The 14,963-nt window shown below is 39.2% G+C and overlaps 1 pseudogene; it reads right to left on the reverse strand.

Annotated features, from left to right (window-relative positions):
- Positions 1 to 14,168, reverse strand: part of LOC116896549 — a 120,736-nt pseudogene extending 106,568 nt beyond the window's left edge.
- Positions 14,169 to 14,963: the final 795 nt, after the last annotated feature.

The raw sequence follows: 14,963 nt of genomic DNA on the forward strand, positions 1-14,963 counted from the left end.
TGATGCACTCTCTCTGCATATTCACCCTCGAATTCAACCATGACCAAAAGCAAGATTACTGGGATGGATAGACACAAAAGTCAAAGGAGACAGAAGTGAGATCCTCGTGTTCACCTTCACAGGATCCACAACATAAAACACTAAGGAGCAAACTCACCAAAGAAGCAACCAAAGGGGCATAACAGCAGCTCCAGAAGGAGAAGAAGAGCCGATCAGGTTGAACCATGTGCATATTCCTTTCAGCAACAGGCAAAAATGAGCCCCCCAGAAAAGGAAGCTGGTAAGCAGCCACAGAAATGAGAACGATGAAGTAATCCATTGACCAGGTTTGGTGGCAGATGTTGCCTTTGCCTGGACAGTTTACTGCCCGACCCTACCTGTTCTTAGGGGTTGGGGGTGAGCTGGCATAATCCAGTACTATGCCAAGGTTTTATTAATGAGGTTGTGAACTCGAGTCTTTCTGAGGACACACTGATCCCTTCACTTCCCTAGAAAGGAAACTATCATCACCTACCTGAGGTCACAGGCAATGCAATCTCATATCTGTTAAGGGTAGGGTCTAGTAGAAAGCTGAAGATTATCATTGGGAAACCAGTAGAACATGGGGAGTTAGGTTGTTCCTAAATGATCTGGATCATTTTTCTTGGTCCAAAGGAAACCTATACAGAGTCTAGTCCATTGGCTCCACATAATCCATCTTGGCACCCTTGCACATAGACATGCACATGTATGTATTATCCCACTAATTAGGAAATTCAAAAATTCCAATTTCCCCAAGAATTCCTTTGGTATCCTCATAGACAAATGTCCAGAAGGCAGCAGAAGCCAGTCTCTCAGTGTTTAAGATGATGGAGAGATGCTAGCCTAATATCAGTTCCTTAGCTATTCTCATAGCTTATCTATTCTTGTAGACATTGGTCAAGACTGCTGGCTATGTGGACCCTGAACCTCCATATTGTATTATAATTAAAACTAATTAAATGATAAGCTTCACTTTTAACCCTAACTTCTGTAAATGGGACTAACCTAAGCTCACCCTGGGGACCTCCAAAGGAAGGGTGACTGCATAATGTCACCAAGATAATGCATAAATCAGTGGTTTTCAATCTTCCTAATTCTGTGACCTTTTTAATACAGTTCTTCATGTTGTGGTGGACCCTAACCATAAAATTCTTTTGTTGATATTTCATAATTTTTGTAATTTTTCTACTGTTGTGAATCAGAATGTAAATATTTGATATGCAGGATATCTGATATGTGAGACTCCTATAAAAGAGTCATTGGACCTGACCCGAGAAGGGGTCACAACCCATAGGCTGAGAACTACTGCCCCAATTGGTTTCCCCTAAGCAGATTTCTGTAGCCATACACAGCAGAGTAATTCCAGGAATGGAGGTTGATTTTAATTAATTACATTAATTCCAAGTCCCAGAGACTACCTTGTTTGCTTGCAGTAATGGCTTAACCAAGTGTGCGTTGTCTGAATCTTTGGCACCACAGGAGAACCCACTCCTTTCCATCTTATGCATGTTATACCACAAGTGTTTGTCTATACATGAGAAGAGGGCAAGGCCCACTAAAAACTATATTCTGGGCCCCATGCATAACAGGCTGTCCCCATCCTCATTCCTCTATTGCAGGCATCAAGGGATGAACTACTGCCGTTGGAAGGCCAGTCCTAGATATGAGGTTTAACGTTTAAGAACTTTAAAAAACACAAGGCTCAAGTACACATGGACCTAAGCCATCTACAGAATTCTGCTCCCTATCTGGAAATCCAGTTAGGTGCCTTAGCTGAGGTTCTTCTGCAAATTCAAAGAGGACTGGACCTTCTCTTTATGACACAAGAAGGTCTCTGTATGGCATTGGGAGAAACTTGTTGATTCTATGTCAGTCGCAGGTTATTAGAGAAAGTTTAGCCATGGTCAGAAACAACCTTCAGGAAAGTGAAATATCAAGAATCTAACAACTGGTAGACTCTTTGTTATTTTGGTTCCCCTGGTTAACTAACTACTCACAGCCAGGTTTGGGTGTGGGGATGTTTACATGCATTGTGTGAAGATTGGTCTCAGTCCTTCCTTGCCTGCCTAAGACATCTTGGTAAAATAAAAAACCTATGGCCTATAGCAAAAGACAGAAGAGAAGGAGGGACGACCAGCAGAGAGAAAGGAACTCTGGGAAAGAGAGAGAAGTGGGAACATTCACTACAAAGATACAGAGGAAGTTGGACATATAAAACTGGGTGAAGTAGCCAGCCATATGGCAGATTTAGATTAGTATTAATGGATAATTGAGTTACAAGCTAGTAGGAACAAGCCTAAGCTAACACCAAAAACAAATAAATAGTCTTTGTGTCATTATTCACATAAAGGATGGGCATAGAAAATACCTGGACTATTAATTATTTTGCTTCTAGCACTCACTTTAGGACCCTTCCTACACAACTAACTACATAACCATGTAACACAGAGAATTCAGTAAAATACTAGTGATGTGGAGAAAATAAAACCCTGGCCCCATATGAGTCCATGATTTGACTCATGCCAAGAAATCCAGTGGACAATATTGTGGACCCCCAGACCTTAGCACAGTGGATGCCATGATGGCCACTGGAACACCAGCACCTGCAAAAAGTAGAACAAATGCCTAAATCATCAAAGTCCATATATCTGGAAAGGACCTAAATGCAATAACCTTGTTTATTGGCTTCTGTAGCTTCTACTTATGGCTAACTATTCTTCTATCTGAGGTATGTCAACCTAGGGTAATACCCCACAGCACATAGACATGCACGTGTATGTATACAACATAAACATACATATGTACACACTTTAATATACACATATACATGCAAACATGAAAGTATGTATATATAAACCTAAATATACACATGCACATACATATAAATATAGAAGAAGAACACACGCATAAGCATTCAATATAAACAAAAGTTAAAATGTTCATGTACACACAAGTATAAACCCACATAAAGTCATAAAGTTAACTATATACATATACTCACACAAACATAAATATACACATGCATACAGATAAATATACACATATATACATATGAATATACATATGTTCACATAAAAATATACACAGACTCACATATAAACATACACATGTATGCTTACATAAATATACACATGGACACACAGAAACATAAACTTGTACACACAGAAATGTAAACACAAATTACATATCTTAAATATAAATATGAAAAATACATAACCATACACATATACATCCACTTAATATTCACATACACACATACAAAAATATACTCATGCACCCATTCATAAATATACACATATATACATACAAAAGTAAACAAATGTAAATATGTAAACATGCATATATAAATTCATGTAAATATACAGATGAATACATATAAAATATACACTTTTACACATGTAAAAACCATGTGACCCAGATAAATATATACATAAACATGCAAAATACAAATACAAACAGAGGTATACATATGTAACACTAATATACACACATAAATATATATGAGAACAAACAGTAATTTTCACATATACATATGCATGACACATGTATATACTTATACACACTAATATAAATATACAAAGGATATGCACACATAAACATGCACATGTTCACACACATAAACATGAACATGAAACATATGCTCACACATAAATATATATTTGTATACACATATCAATATATACATGTATACAAAGAGAACTATACACATGTACACCAACACATAAACATACACATGAACAAGCACAAACATAGACATACACATGAACGCACACATGAATATACATATCTACACACATAAATGTACACATATACTACATAAATATACACAAGTACTGTTATACTTTAACTCACTCTAAACACTAGGTAGTGGGTCTCCTAACAGATCAAAGTATGGATCCCACCTAAGACCATCTTGATGAAGCATGAGTTATATTGTGATTACATACAGGAATGTGGGTGAAGGGTTAATTACAGGAGCAGAAATGACTCAGAGAGAGCTGCAGCAACAGGGCTCACCTAAACATGGGAACCTGGAGCACACTGCACAGTCTTCAGGCAGCTCATCAGGTTGAAGAGTGTCCTTCCAGGTGCTTCAGTTGAAATCAATCTCTTCCAGGCAGCTCACCTGGTTTTTGCTTCTTACGGGTACCAAGTATGGTCATGGAGTCATCTCAACTTTTCTCCTCTAAGTCTTTTTTTCCACTCGTTTTCCTTTTATCTGAGGACCCTCAGTATAAATGTAAGTCCTGGTGAAGTAATTGTCATCTCTGAGACTTACTGCCTCTATCTGCTAACCAGGCCTAGTCCTGGAAGCTTCTAACCTCCATACAATCTTATCTAAGCCCAGAATGCTTTCAGCCTCTGGGACTTACTGCTGAATAAGCTTACCCTTTCTTCTTTTTAATCTCTGAATGGCTGATTCAACTCAGCAGTTCTGACTCAAACTCCTCCCCAAGAACACTGGTTTAACTCTCCCTCTCCCTCTCCTCTCCTCCCTCCTCTCCCTCTCCCTCTCCTCTCCCTCTCCCTCTCCCCCTCTCCCTCCTCCCTCTCCTCTCCCTCTCCCTCTCCCTCCCCTCTCCCTCTCCCTCTCTCTCCCCTCCCCTTCCCATCCCCACCGTGTGTGTGTGTGTGTGTGTGTGTGTGTGTGTGTGTGTGTGTTTTCTGAATGCCTCTGGTAGCTTCAAACTAACTCTGACAATCTGTTCTAATCTTCTCGCTCCTTCTCTTTGTCTGGATCATTCTGTCTTTACCTCTGTCTAGCTTGATCTGTCTTCAACCTGCCTCTGTAAAACTTCTTCCTTTCTCCATTTTTTTCTCACAGTGCTCTCTTAAATAGCTTCTCTTTTCTGTTCTCTTCATGAAAGAGTTGGTCATATTCTATTGTATGCTTAGATTTTTGAAAACCTACTTTAATAAGTTCTTAAATGCTTTAATCTACATTTTGCCTATCAATATTCAACAAAGCCTTAACTTTCTATCAATATTAAACAAAATCTTAAATTTCTATCAATATACAACAACTCAAACAAAAACCTTAAATCTTACCAGTATGTAATAATTAAATAAAAACCTTAAATTTTATGAACATGCAGTAATTCAACAAAAACCTTAAATTTTAAACAAAACAGCTTTAAATTTTTATCAATCCCTTATCATAACCAATAACAACCTTCCACCCTAGATGATAACAACCACAACACATCAAATGGCCAAACTTATCCACCCCAACTTAATAGACTGGAACAACACTCTTTTTATAGTTGCTTCCTGCTGAATGGGGGCAAAGAATACTTGTTTGATGCCCAAGGGGGAAAATGGTTAGTCTGAAAAAAGCTAGCTATGCCATTTCATGCTCAGTCTCTGTGTCTATCCAGTCTCTGTATTATATGTTCAGTCTCTGTATTGCCTTTCAAGTCTCTGTGTGAGTGATCATTATGGCTAGCCCTTTGGCCTTAGCTAGGATTTTATTGCTGTGAACAGATACCATGACCAAAGCAACTCTCATAACAATAGCACTTAATTGGGGCTGGCTTATAGGTTCAGAGGTTTGGTCCATTATCAAGGCAAGAGCATGGCAGCGTCCAGTCAGTCATGGTGCAGGATGAGCTGAGAGTTCTACATCTTCATCTAAAGACAGCTAAGAGAAGACTGACTCCCACATGGTTAGAAGAGGGTTCTCATTGCCCACCCCCACAGTGACATATTTTCTCCAATGAGGCCACACATCCTAATAGTGCTACTACCTTGGCCAAGCATGTTCAAACCACCACATTCCTCTCCCTAGCTCCATAGGCTTGTTCAAATACTTGAGTCTATGGGGACCATACCTAGCCATAGCATCATACAAAATGCATTTAGTCCAACGTCCAAAATCCTCATAGTCTATAGCAGTCTCAACAATGTTAAAAGTCCAAAGTTCAAAGTTCCCTTGGAGGTCGATTCAATCACATAACTGTAATCCCCAAAGCAAGACAGAACACCATCTGTGCAAATGCCAAATTCTGCATCTCCATGTCTGATGTCAATGTGGTCTTCAGATCTCCAACTCCTTTTTCATCTTTGCTTACTGCAACAAACTTCTTTCTCCTGGAATAGTTCCACTCCTTATTAACAGCTTTCCTCAGGAGATATCTCACAGCTCTAGAATCTCAAACATCTTGGTGTCTCCAAGGCAACTTCAACCTTACATCTTGTTCCAGTGACTGGGATCCACACATGATCTTCTGGGCTCCTCCAAAAGGCTTGAGTCACATTTTTAACTCTGCCTGCTGTAATATTCTAGGCTCGTCTGACTCTACTCCACTGCTACTGCTGTTCTTGGTGATCATGCTATGGTACTGATAACTCCAATAGCTCTACAGTCTTTCACTGTAACTAGGCTTTACCAATAGCCTCTCATAGGCTTTCTTCATGGTGCCAAGCATCAACTTCTTTGCATGACCCCATCAGTCCTGGAACATCAACTGGAACTGAGGCTGTACCTTTACTAATCGTATTCCATGGCCTCTCTCAGTGTCAATCTCAGCTGTTCTCCATGACCCCTTTATATTTTCAAAAAAAGTACCAACTTGGTGAGTTTTACACATTACAAAGTCCAACTACAGCATAAAAAAACAACCTTACCTCTTTCTTGAACACAGCTTCTCTATGCTCAAAGAAAACACTTCCCAGATGTCACTTCAGTGATGCTAGGCTTTTCTATTTTTATTTCTTTCTTTTATTGGATATTTTATTAATTTACATTTCAATTGGTATCCTCTTTCCCAGTTTCCCCTCTGGAAAGCCTCTATCCCATCCCTCCATCCCCCTACTTCTTTGAGGGTGATCCTCTACCCACCCACCTACTCCTTTTAACCTCCCCACTCTTGCATTCCCTTACACTGGGGCATCAAGCTTTCACAGAACAAAGGGCCCTCCTCCCATAGAAGCCTGACAAGGTTATCCTCTGCTACATATGCAACTGGAGTCATCAGTCATGCCATGTGTACACTTGTTGGTGGTTTAGTCCCTGGGAGCTCTGGGGTGTCTGGTTGGTTGATATTGTTCTTCCTGTGGGGTGGCAAACACCTTCAGCTCCTTTCTCTAACTCCTGCATTAGGGACCATGTTCTCAGTCCACTGGTTGGCTGAGAGACTCCAGCTCTGGATTTGCCAGGTTTTTGCAGAACCTCGCAGGTGACAGCTATATCAGGGTCCTATAAACATACACTTCTTGGCATCCCCAATAGTGTCTGGGTTTGCTGATTGTATATGGGATGGATTCCCAGATGGGGCAGTCTCTGGGTGGCACTTTCTTCAGCTCTGCTCCACATTTTGTCTCTGTGTTTTATTCTGTGAGTATTTTGTTCCCCCTTCTAAGAAGAACTGAAGCATCCACACTTAGGACTTCGTTCTTCTTTTAGCTTCATGTGGCCTGTAAATTGTATCTTGGGTATTCCAAGCTTTTTGGATAATATCTACTTATCAGTGGGTGCATAGCATGTGTGTTCTTTGTGATTGGGTTACTTAACTCAGGGTATTTTCTAGTTTATTCCATTTGCCTAAGACTTCCATGAAGTCATTTTTAATAGCTGAATAGTACTCCATTGTGTAAATGTACCACATTTTCTGTATCCATTCCTCTGTTGAAGGACATCTGGGTTCTTTCCAGCCTCTGGCTATTTTATGGCTGCTATGAACTTAGTGGGGCATGTGTTCTTGTTATATGTTGGCACATCTGGTACACACCCAGGAGTAGTACAGCTGGGTCCTCAGGTACTACAATGTACAATTTTCTGATGAACCACCAGACTGATTTCCGCATGGTTGTACCAGCTTGCAATCCCACCAACAATGGAGGAGTGTTCCTCTTTCTCCACATCCTTGCCAGCATCTGCTGTCACCTGAGTGTTGATCTTTTCCATTTTGACTGGTGTAAGGTGGAATCTCAGGGTTGTTTTGATTTGCATTTGAATTTCTTTTCTGGCCCAATATTTTTGGTGTTCTGTAGGCTTCTTGTATGTTCATGGGCATCTCTTTCTTTAGGTTAGGGAAGTTTTCTTTTATATTTTGTTGAAGATATTTACTGACCCTTTAAATTGGGAATCTTCTCTGTCTTCTATACCATTCTCCATAGGTTTGGTCTTCATATTGTGTCCTGAATTTCCTGGATGTTTTGTGTTAGGAGCTTTTTGCATTTTGCATTTTCTTTGACTACAGTGTCAATGTTTTCTTTGGTATCTTCTGCACCTGAGATTCTCTCTTCTATCTCTTGTACTCTGTTGGTGAGTCTTCCAACTATGACTCCTGATCTCTTTCCTAGGTTTTCTATCTCCAGGGTGGTCTCCCTTTGTGATTTCTTTATTGATTCCACTTCCATTTTTAGGACCTGGATGGTTTTGTTTAATTCCTTTACCTATTTGGTTGTGTTTTCCTGTAATTCTTTAAGGGATTTTTTTTTATTTCCTCTTTAAGGGCTTCTACCTTTTTACTTGAGTTCTCCTGTATTTTTTAAGGGAGTTTTGTCCTTCTTAAAGTGCTCTATCATCATCACAAGATGTGGTTTTAAATCCAAATCTTGTTTTCCCAGTGTCATGGGGTATTGAGGACCTGCTCTAGTGGGAGAACTGGGCTCTGATGATGCCAAGTAGCCTTGGTTTCTGTTGCTTGTCTTCTTGCAGTTGCCTCTCACCATCTGGTTATATCTTGTGTTACCTGTCCTTTACTGTCTCTGACTGGAGCCTGTCCCTTCTGTGTCAGAACTCCTCAGTCCAGCTGTCTCTGAGATCCTGTGATTCCTGTGTCCTGTGATCAAGAGTCCTGGGTGTGTCAGACCCTGGGAGTCAAGATGCCTCTGGGATCCTGAAATCCTGGTGTGACCAAGCTCCTGAGATCCTGTTGTGTCAGAGTTCCTGGAAGTCAAGCTTTCTCAGGGTGCTGTAGGAGTGGTGGATGGGGAGCCACAGCCCTGGGTTTGCTCTGAGCACAATTGCAATTGGGAAGGAACCTGTCCCTGGCTGTATGGAAATTTGTGTTTCCCTAGTTCCTGTGGGGGTCCCAGATACGCTGGGTGCTGGGAAAGGTGGCCTCAGCTGTGATCTTGAGTGTGTCAGAGTTCCAGTCATCCTGGTTGTATCTGATCTTTGGGAGTCGAGCTTCCTCTGTGATCCTGTGATCTTGGGTGTTTCAGAGCACCTGGGAGTTGGACTTCCTCTAGGGTATTGTAAGAGTGGATGCATAGCCAGTGCCCCAGGTCTGCTCCAGGTGCAGGTTCAAACTGTGATCCTGGGCATGTTAGAGCACCTGGAAGTCAAGCTTCCTCTGGGTGTTGTGGGACTGGGTGTGAAGCCAGCACCCAAGGTCTGCTCAGGGCACTGGTTCAGACCAGAAGGAACCCATGTCCCTTGCTAGGTGAGAGATCCTGAATTCCTGTATCCTTGGGGACTCAGTTTCTCCAGGTGTTGTTGGAGCAGATATTGTGGTCTCTCCTGTGATCCTAAGCTTTTCAGAGGACCAGGAGTCGAACTTCCTCTGGGATTTGTGGGATTGGGTGTGGAACCAGAGCCCAAGGTCTGCTCAAGGCACTCGTTCAAGACTGGAATGGGGGCTCTTCTTAATCACTGATAATTTCTTAGATCCAGCTAACCAGCATCAATTGTCCCTGTAATTCATTCTATTTTTTTACTCTAAAACCAGAGCCACATGGCCAAAGTTGCTGAGTTTTGCTGCTTGCTGGAGCTGCAATATGTCCCCCCCCACTTTGTTCTATTACGTTATCACCAGCTGTTTCCCAACTCCTTCACTGCCTTAGCTTGACTGTATTGGAACGTGAGCTGAAGATTGACAATAAACTCAGAGATATGCATGGCTCTGTCTCCTGAATGCTGGGATCAAAGAATGTACTACCACTCCTGTATTCAAGCTTTTCTCTACTTGGAACTTTACACCACCCTGTCCTTGTACTCAGAGATTTGCTTGCCTCTGTCTCCTGGGATTAAAGGTGTGTACCACCAAGCTTGGACCTAAGTTTAGATGGGTGGTATCTTGACCCAAGATCGCCATTCCCCTAATCTGTTTTTGTTTTTGTTTTTGTTTTTTTAACATAGAATTAAGCTCCACTTCACTTCTGGGTGCCTCTTTGTTACTTGAACCATACATTTTATATTTTTTCTTTTCTCAGTTTGATCCTTTTCACTAAAACATTACTCATAAGATTAAACTTTAGTAATAACACAATTGAATTTATTCCAGGCTGTGATAGTTTGTATATACTTGGCCCAGGGAGTGTCACTTTTAGAAGTTGTGGCCTTGTTGGAGTAGGTTTGTCACTGTGAGTGTGGGCTTTAATGCCCCCTATTCTTAGCTGTCTGGAAGCCAGTATTCTGCTAGCAACCTTCAGATGAAAATGTAGAACTCCCAGCTATGCCTGCATCATGCCTGCCTAGATGCTGCCATGCACCTACCTTTATGATAATGTATAGAACCTCTGAACCTGTAAGCCAGCCCACGTAAATATTGTTCTTTACAAGAGTTGCCTTGGTCATGGTGTCTGTTGACAGAAGTAAAACCCTAAGACACAGTCTGTTTGAAGACTTCCTTTGTCAATGAAATTAATCTAAATCTCTTCACCATAGCCTCAAGCAGACTCTTTGGACAAAGGTAAAAATATTCAGGTTCTTCACAAAAATATCACAAAGACAGTCTCTAGGCCACATATAGACTTATCCATTGAAACCTCTTGGATCAGCAAACTTATAGAGTTTAAATCACCCTCAGCAATACTGTCTTCCATCTTCCTACTTAGATGACCCATTAAGCCCCCATTAATGTACTCCATGGCTTCCCAAATAAAAAGTTCAAATAATCACATTCTTCCAAACAAAAACATGGTCAGGCTTCTAACAGTAATACCAGTCCCTGGTACCAACTTCTGTCTTAGTTAGGACTTTACTTCTGTGAATAGACACCATGACCAAGGTAAGTCTTAAAAAAGCAATCTTTAATTGGGGCTGGCTTACAGGTTCAGAGATTCAATACATTATCTTTAATGCAGGAGCATGGCAACAACTAGGCAAAGCATTGTGCATGAGGAGCTGGGAGTTGTACATCTGAAGGCAGCTAGAAAAAGACTGGCTTCCACAGGGTACAGAGGAGGGGCTCATTGCCCATCCCGACAATGAAGCACTTCCTCCAACAAGGCCACACCTACTCCAACAAGGCCATACTTCCTAATACACTACATGGACCAACCACCACAACTTTTGAAGTTGATTTACATGCATTTTTTTTTTTTTTGAGAAATCAGTAGCTGAGACAGACACTCTGTGAGAGTGAAAATCTGGGCTATTTTCTTTGTGGAGATATTCATGTCTCAGCTAATAAGTGGTTTTTCCATGATCAGATGTAATCTTTATAAGTTTTGTTGATAACAATATGTTTTCATTCCCTGTAAAGAAATAAGTATAACAACACTTTCATCTTAAATCCAATGCAGGTTTCTATTCTAATGTCAACACATCTCTGTACTATATAGTTCTTAAGTTTTTTTTTTGTTTTTTTTTGTTTTGTTTTGTTTTTTGATAACCCTATGTCTCTCAGCTGCTGTTCCTTTTTCACCAACATTTAGAAAATTTAGAGTTAACAAAGCTATTTATTTATTTATTTAGAGTTATTTATTCTGTCCCTGGAGGGTTTTACTCTTCCTTTTTGTTTAATAGACATATCTTTTAAGTTTAGATTGGCTCTTTTTATAACAGTTTATCCTTTGTGTGGTATACCTTTAACATGCTTTATATTGTAATATGCAAAGAATTATTTCATGTTATTCGATACATCTGCAGAGCATTAGCACTTTTAATTTGTGAAGGTATACCTGTACTTGCCATTCCTTCCAATAAGTATATAATTGCATAGTCAGAATTTTGAATTTAAAGCAGTGACTCATTGAAACCCTGAGTGCATTCCAATTGTATGGTTTATATACCTTTCTTTTCCAAAGTCTGTAAAATGCAAAATATCCAACTGCTAGATGTCATTTCTTTTGGTACTCCTAGGGTTACTACAAGCAGTTAACAGAGTTCAGTTGTATAGAGAACACATAGGAAGTTTTTTTTTATTATTTCTTTGGCTTATTGTTAAGTTGTAGAATTTTTGTTCTTTAAATCTTTCCCATTAATATGATGTTTCTCATGAAATTTTGATACTTCTAACCCATTTTCTATTAGTAACTGGCCAATTTCATCATTTTCTTGAGCTAATTGCAAACCTGTATGAAATTCGTGTGTGTGTGTGTGTGTGTGTGTGTGTGTGTGTGTGTGTGTGTATGAGTAATATATAATGGATAGTTTCTACTTCTGATGGCCTGTTGCAATTGTATAAATAACAAAGCTAATTCTGAGTTATTGGGTACAAATTTAGCAGTCTTTATATGCAAAACAACTCTTTCTTCATATAAAGAACCAAAAATTGAGTTAAGAGATTCAGGATAATCTAATAATACCATAAGGTTGCATATAATTCTGATTTTTAAACTGAGGTATATGAGCTTTTGATCACCTTGCTTATTTTATCTGACTTATAACCTGCCATTCCCATCTTGTTTGCATCAGTATAAAAGGTTGTTGTCTCTGGAATTGGTGACTTTATAATACGTAAACAATTATTTTTTTATAAACTACAAATGTTTGCTTTTCAGATATTTGTTATGAATTTTGCCCAAATAGTTACTACAAGCTTTTTGCCAATCTTCATTGATCACCCATAATGACATAATCTTGGCATTTGTCAGAGATACTACAATTTTGGTCAGATTTGTTCCTGACAATTAATGTAGTCTTATTCTACATTTTATGATTAGTTCACAAATATTTTCTATATATGTCTTCAATTTTTACTTTGTTTATGAGACAGAAAATTAATTACATAATACTATCTTCCCTTTACATAATAAGCTGAGTAAGAGAATGAGTTCAAGGTAAAGTGACAAAAATACAATCAAGGTTAGGATCAATTGTATCCACACATGCCTCTTGCTGCTTCAGCTGTTAGATATCTTGAACTGTTTAAATTTGAATCTCCTTTTAATGTTTAAAAAAAATTACTTAACTCATATGTAGTTAATCCAATTGTAGACCTCAACCAGTTACTACCTCCCATTAATATTTGAAAATAATTAAGAGTTTGCAACTGGTCCCTATGGATTGGTAACATATGTAGTAGAATTTTTGTTGACTGATTTTACAACCCAAATAACTAAGTATATCTCCTCTTTGTATTTTTTTCTAGCACAATGTATAACCCCCAGCATGGGAGAATTCCTTGTGTTACCTTAAATGTATTCTCTAATACACCTGTCAGAGGGGTTGGGGATTTAGCTCAGTGGTAGAGCACTTGCTTAGCCCTGGGTTCGGTCCCCAGCTCCGGAAAAAAAAAAGAAAAAAGAAAAAAAATACACCTGTCAGAAGCAGCCAACAAAATGCCATCCATATAATGACAAATGATAGATCAAAGAAATTGCCTATGAATTATTTCTAATGGTTGTTGCACAAAATATTGACATAAACTATTTAATATTCTCTTGCTACTACCTTCCAGTGGTATCTCTTTAGTGGGTGACTGTGGTTCAGAGCAAATCCTAAGAAAGTGAACTTTCTTCTTTCTTGCTCATGCAAGTGTACTGTGGGAAAAAAAAAACAATCTTTCAAGTCAACTATTATTATAGGTAATGGTTTCGGTAACAAAGATGGGAAGTGAAGTCCAGGTTGCAAAGGACCCATTGATTGAATTACTTCGTTAACTGCTCTTAAGTCTACTGTCATTCTCCTTTTACCTGATCTCTTTTTTTTTTTTTTACAAAACAGGGAATAGACTCTTCTATATACTAAGCCTCCAACTGCTGCTCCTCTGTCAGTAGTTCAAATGCCTGCAATTTTTCTTTTATTACCGGTCACTGCTCTTGTTATACAGATATGTTTGATAACCATTTTAGGAGCATGAATATTGATATGTCAGCACTGACCCTTTTTATAAAATTTGTAATTCGATCCCTATGATGTACTGGTTTTTGACCATTAGTACAGCTTGTGATTTTTCTTGATCACCAGAATCATTACCTTCCCCAATAGCATTGACCATTACATCTCTAATTTTCTTATTTTCTGTCCCCATTATTGCACAAATATTAATTTGAGTATGGCATTGTAAAAGATCCCATCCCCATAAATGTATGGGCATGTCACCAAATAAGGTCTCAACTTCCCTGTTTGCCATGTTGGCCCCACACAGGTAATGCATTGGATACTTTGTCTCACATGATAATTTACCAATTCCTACAAAATGTGTGTGAACCTTCTGAAGTGGCCCACCTGGATTGGAAGACTTTGGGAAAGTGTGCTAACATCACCTCGTGTATCCACCAAACCTTCTATGTCAACACCAGACATTTGTACCATTAATTTGAGTATCTAATCATTGACCATTGTTTTCCAGAACACACAGAACTCTGTTTGTTCAATTTGAGCTGCTTGCCCTTGATCTAAGGAAATACTAACATTTGAGCAATTCTATCTCTTGCTTCAATTTGTACCTCCTTCTTCATATTTGTCATGATTTTTTTTCTTCATTGCTATACCTATCTACTATACTTGAATGCCAATAAATCCTTGAAAAGTTAGTCCACTTTGTCCCAACATTATTTACACTGTCCCTGAAGTAAGTTACCATAAACATCAGTGATTAACTTGTAACATTCAACTTTGGTGAATAATGTAAGAGGGGCATCTGTGGCCAGATCCAAGGCTACACTTCCTTGTACAGCATGTATAAGGTCAGAAATACTTAATTGTGATTTTCTTGCCTGCTTGAAACCTCCTGGATGACTAAAGGAAGTTGGCTCATAGTGTTTGTTGCAGGCCTTTGAGCTGACAGACCCCTCAGTTTGTCTCCTGATGGCAAGCTGTTACC

Source organism: Rattus rattus, chromosome 1 (assembly GCF_011064425.1).
Source record: "Rattus rattus isolate New Zealand chromosome 1, Rrattus_CSIRO_v1, whole genome shotgun sequence".
Classification (NCBI taxonomy): domain Eukaryota; kingdom Metazoa; phylum Chordata; class Mammalia; order Rodentia; family Muridae; genus Rattus; species Rattus rattus.